The 6000-nt window shown below is 42.6% G+C and overlaps 1 protein-coding gene across 1 annotated transcript in view; it reads left to right on the top strand.

Annotated features, from left to right (window-relative positions):
• Positions 1-2595: 2595 nt before the first annotated feature.
• The window catches only part of LOC108898624 (myosin-9), a 30342-nt gene continuing 26937 nt past the window's right edge, over positions 2596-6000 (top strand). Inside the window, 1 exon segment of the mRNA XM_018698556.2 lies at positions 2596-2837. The gene's annotated coding sequence lies outside the window, so the exon portion shown is untranslated.

Below are 6000 nucleotides of genomic sequence, written 5' to 3'. Positions count from 1 at the left end.
ATTACTCCCACTCATTCTCCTCCACTTGGCCCTCTCTCGGCATCTGGTCCTGCCTCAAGTAATGGGTGACAGGGTGACCTTTGACCTCGTAGCTGAAATTTCGGATATTTCCCATCCATCCCAGAGAGGGAGAGAGTGTGAGATTTATTGATTTTTCCAGGCAGGCATGTTGAATGTTCAATGTTTTTCTCTACATCCATGTGATGCCCAGCTGCTAAACATATAGGAAAACACAGAGACACATTCCTTTCATAATGACACATAGCAAACATAAATCACACATCCTACAGAAAATGTGCTTTTCCTATGTTTGTGAAGTGGATGGCAGGCATGCCGGAGGCTACAATATAATGTGACTTCTTGGGCTAAATTGGCATGAGAGTCGTCTTTGTGTAATGTGTGGAATGTATAGTCGATGTCACCTATAGAAGCAATATTTGCAATAGGCCTTGTTTGAAAGTTATCCCTGGACTCCAGAGCAGCAGCATCTGTTTCATATTCCCGACTCTTACCTGGCATCACCTCCTAAGTGAAGAGGGGAAGATAAAACAGAGAGATTTTACTTGTCTGAGTAGAATTACCTTTAGTCTTCCTTCCTGTAAACCCCTATCGGAGGAACTCAATGCTTTTTGCTATTTCAACTGATTATGCGTTACTTAGCTATTTAGCTAGCTATTTTAACTGTTTTACCCATTTACCCCCCCCCCCCCCCCCAAAAAAAAAAAAGAAAAAAAAAAGAAAAAAAAAACAACAACAAATAAATAAAAATAAATTAAAAATAATAATTGAGCTACTCCACAGTTTTTCCCCTGGCAACTGGAGAAGTATCCCTGGTTGGGAATCACTGCTCTGAATTATAAATATGTTTCACACTGAGAAAGTGAAAAATATTTATTTTCCATAGCTAATGTTCCCCTGCTGGTTGTGGCATGTGCATTGGCTCTGTGCCTTCAGTTCCACTCTACAAACTGGGCTTACATTACCCAATCTGAATCCTGGAGGAGTATTTGAAGTAAACAGGTTCACTTTGTACTGTTCCATTCTTCTGTGTAGAGTTTGGCTGTGGCACCGCAGAGCGTTCATCTCCACAGCCATCATTCCATTCATCCACTTATCCACAGTTTTCTTGCACTGTCATTCCATTCCTTCCTCTTTTCTACCAATGCTTCAATTCTACCAATTAAATAACTCTTTACACATATCCATTCCTTTTATTTAATCTACATAAACGTGTTCTTTCTCTGCATCTCTTCATTTCATCTTCCTCATTGCTCACTTTGACTGAGGACAAGTTAGGCTTTTTTGAAGAGCAAGTGAAAAAAAATGTCAGGGCTGATTTAAAGCCAAACAAGTGCTTCACTCCCTCTTATTAATTACAACATCACCTGCAGCGGTTCCCAGGCTGTGTTAACATGCCTGGTCATGAACCTGGACTTACCTGACTGAATGATGAGAACCTGTCAGATTAAATCCAATAACTGTATGCACTTTATCTCACATCTTGTTGGTTCTCTTGGTCTAATCTTCTATCTGAGAGGTGCACTGGTTCATTTACATCAATGCAAAGCATCAACACAAATCAAATAAAAGCTGACAACACAAAAAAGAAAATGTGAAACTTTCACATTTTCTATTTTCAAATCAAATTTTTCACCACAACTGCATCTAAGAACTCAGGCAAGCAAGAAAAAACTATTTTTCTTATATTATGTAAAATACTTTAAATCCCTAGGTGTGAAACAGGGGCCAAAGTTAAGGCTATTTATCTTTAACAATGACATGACTGCTGTTGTTTTAAACTGTTCAGCAGCTCAAGGCCCTGTAGGCCAATGTCCACCATGTCAAAGTGTCCTGCTAAATCCTTGTCAGCTCCATTTGGTTCGACTCTGCGGCTGACCTCTGACCTTATTTTGGAGGAGAGAAAGCAACAACATACAAAGATGAATTAAGTGCTGTACTGTTAACTTAGTACCTATGAATATATAATATTTATTCTAGTATTGGGCAGAGGCAGGTGTATGGTTTTTTGTCAGTTTTCCAGTCTTTTGTCTGTGGAGTGAAAGTATTTGACACAAACACAAACAGCGATAAGAGTAGCAGTAGAGAAGAGCCCACACAGACCTGTGTGCGTGGGACTTGTCTGACATTTGGCAGCCTTACAGCAGAAATAGTATCAAACAGTTGGAGCCATCACTGCTACTTGTTTTCAATGTAGACAGTGGTCAGACTAGACTCTGTTGACACGAGGGAAACCCTGGGTGATGCAGTCCATCCTGAGAGTGACTGGTACTTATATGGTCATAAAAATCCTTAGTATGCACATACCTCTCTCATTAAACACAGCTTTATCTGTAACCCCTCTCCCTCTCCCTCTCCCTCCGTGCTTTCAAGTTGAGTTTTTTCTACGATTTTTGCCCTGCCCAGCGGCCGTCACCCCTCAATTTATGCACGCCTATAGGATAACATGATTGGCCAAAAGTGTGTGGATTATCAAAGCGCGAAGCACATTGGCCAGAGGGGCGGATACATGAGGGCCGGGGCCCGCCTCGTCCTGGACCGCACCCCGGCGCCCGCTGTCTACGTACTGAGTAAAATTACGCGACCCAGTGAGCAGCCAGTGGAAGAGGGAGGGCAGAAGGAAGAGGCTGAAAAAAAAAGATAGAAAGAGTGAGTGGAGTAGAGAAAGAGAGGGGGAAGCGAGCACTGTAGTTTAGCCTGAAGTCTCTGCGAAGCTGCTGTCGACAGGAAAAGAAGTTTGACTCAACGAGGCGACGCTGACTGAGCCACTCGGTTGTTGTTTGCCACCCTCTAAAAGGCGTCCTGCACCCTAAAAGCAGGTAATATTCTGGGTTTTAACACTTTTCTGTCTGCCATGCTTTCTCTCTGTGTGCTCTTTCATTCAATCTGTCCGTCACTCCAGCAAGTGCAGTGAACCAGGAAGCACGGTTGCTAGTTCACGGCTGCAACTTCAGCAGCCGCGCTGGGTGGAGTGGGACCTCCCTCACTGATTTAACCCAGGGTTTCTTTAACTGTGCTGCGCTTGAATATGTGTTATATTTTATTACTTTTAATACACGGACCTGTGAACGGTGTGTGCTAATGCGGCCGTCAAATATAGTATCAGCACTGTGGCTGCTGGCGAGAAGCTAAAAGCCACAACGGTAGAGGCAGGAAGTGATTCGCTTGAATGAGTTGCAGAAAAAAAGGCCGGTGAGGAGTTTGAGTTCAAGTTGAACGGAAATGAAAGAAAGGCGAGCTCAGGTTACATGAACACCGGCTCGGTCGGGGACGCCGGGAAGTGTATCATTAGTTCATGGTTGAACTTTTCGGTTTGTAGCGGTCCGAAACAGACGACGTGTGTGGCGAAGTAGTTTGTCTGGCTGGCGGCATGACGTCACCAGTTCACCGGTGGACCTAGAAAAAAAACGGCGCTGTGCTTTTCCGTCGTTGACCGGCTCACCCTCACTGAACCGTGTCATCTCTCTCTCTCTCTCTCTCTCTCTCTCTCTGTGTGTGCACTGCTTTTCTTTCTCATACCGGGGCCCCTGAAGGGTTTTCAATGGGCTCCAGGGAGAAGGGAAACTGTCTGTGATTTAGGTCACCATAAGTTAACATTATGTAATATATCCATCATAGGTTAACCTGTTCCTTCTGAGAGAGCTGGCCAAAATGGCAGGATACAATACAATTTCAACATTCACACACCACACAATACATAAGAGGAATAAAGAAGAGAGTGTGACATTTTAAAGACTGTTGCATCCTTCATAAAACATGTTTTGGATGTCGCTTTTGAATGTCTGACATGAAGGCAGTGTTTCCAAATGAAGTTTGGCTCCTAATTACTCCAAACTCAGAGTGCATAGTATGAAAACTGAGTTTTTACAATCTCAGAACAGACTCTGAAGATTATCTGTATAGAACATCAGGTCTGATAACAGTTTGAAGCGGTATAAAGCATTTTACAGAAGTAGAAAGGCATTGGTTGTTTTATCAGTTAGCCAGATTTTACCCAGTACAGCTGCTGTAATGCAGAGGAATGCCAGCTGAAAATGACCAGGTTTGTCTTCTACTTACAGTGCGGTCCACTGTGATGAACATGAGTTGAGTTTTCCATGGCGTAAGAGATTTTATGGGGTATATCAATATCCAGCCATGTTGAGTACATCTCATTTATTTTTGCCCAGTGTCACAAATCTTCCTCAGAGAACTTCATCAACTGTAAAGCTCCCCCTCTAATTTTCAAGAAAGTTAAAGACATATTGAGCTTAAGTGTTCAGGCAAAGCGTGTGAAAGGGTTTGAACTGAAAAATGTGGATCAGTGAAGGCTTCAAACAGTGTCCAGGTAGAAAATTGTCCTCTGATTATTATCATTTTTTCCCTATCAGATATGATTTTTTTTTAGCTCTGCTGTCAGTACACAAAAGACCACATTCATTCAGTCTAATACAAATGGACATGTTACAGCAACACACTTGATGCAGTTCTTCCTGCAGGCCAATCTCAGACAGGGGTTTTTACAATCTCAGACTTTTTTCAGATCTGAAGTGTCACATCCTCATGAGGCCTAACCATGCTGTGTCATGGTGCATCTGCGTAAGTGTTGTGCTTTTGTCAGTACAATTTGTGTTCGCTCTCCCAGATGGCACATCATTGTGCTTGCACTATGGGAAGCAAACAGACTCTGGTATGCTCGCACGCCCTTCTTAGTATGAGTATGGCAAGCTGTGTGGCTCAGTATTTGCAAAAAAATTGTGTGAACTTCAACCTCAAGTCAGACTGGGCATTGTAGCGCTCACAACTCTGGCATTTCTCCACCTGAACCTGCTTCTCATTGTACAAAGTGTTAGTGGTCTCAGAGAATGTGAGAGCAGCACCTTTTTGCTCTGACTTTTACTAATCAGAACCATACACTTGTGTTCAACTGATGTTTTCTGCCAAGACACTATTACACCACAGTGTGAGTTAACCACATTAATAACTTTTTGATAATCATGCATAGAAATGATTGTGCGATTCATTAGTGTTAATTCATGCTGAAATACTCGAACAGTAGCTGTTGTGTGTGCATATAGTCTAATGTAGCGCGTGTATCTTTTTTTATCAAAGCCATTTCTTGTGGTTGTGTTACACCTACACTCTGTCCTAGAGCAGCTGCAGTCATTCGCTGTGTTGCTTGACATAGACAAATCTGTGAATATCAAGCCTTAACAGGGCACATTAGGTGACATGTGGTATGTCATATCCTGTTATTGCATTTGAGTCATTTGGTTGAATCAAGTCCTGGCAATGCATTGTGCAATAGCGTCTCCGGAGGCCAGTTCTTCTTATTGCCAGTTTCGGTGCAGTTATGGAGCCCCCTGCAGAGTTTGTTACATTCCATCATTTGTGTGTCAGCAATGTCCATACCCGAGACCCCCAGGAGAGTTATGTACTGTAGGCCAGACAAAATTAAATGCAGACATCTTAAAATATGAACGAGGTTGCGCGAGGCTGTTCAATCTTCACAAAATGATACAGTCTGAGAGAACATGCCTGTGGATGTTTAGATTTCATTGAACGGACTGTTGTCCGGGCTGAGCCAGATTACTTGCAGGCCCCTTGCTTTTGTTGCCAATGAGAGTGCAGGCGGGGAGGGCAGTGTGACACAGTTTGGCACACAGCAACCCACAGCTGTCTTCTGTTATGAAGCCTCAAGGTTCTTTTAACAAATCTGAGGTGTTTCTAATCTTTTATCTGTGACCTTCTAACTGTGTTTGTGGGCCCAATCATCCCTTTACCTCAGACTGACCGGCTAAGATTAGAAAAATTCATGGTAACACAGGCTGGAAACACTCCAAAAATGGCTGTATCTCAGCTAGAGCTGACGTGACTGCTTGTTTAGTCAATCAAAAGAGAATTAATCAGAGACTATTTTTGTTATTGATCAATTGTTTGTCATCTTGTCAAACTAAGATGCCAAAATTCACCAGTTCCAGCTTATCAAAGGTGAAATCAAGA

Source organism: Lates calcarifer, linkage group LG11, assembly GCF_001640805.2.
Source record: "Lates calcarifer isolate ASB-BC8 linkage group LG11, TLL_Latcal_v3, whole genome shotgun sequence".
NCBI lineage: Eukaryota > Metazoa > Chordata > Actinopteri > Centropomidae > Lates > Lates calcarifer.
Note: the sequence above shows the minus strand (reverse complement) of the source record. Positions and strands in the feature narration are given on the sequence as shown.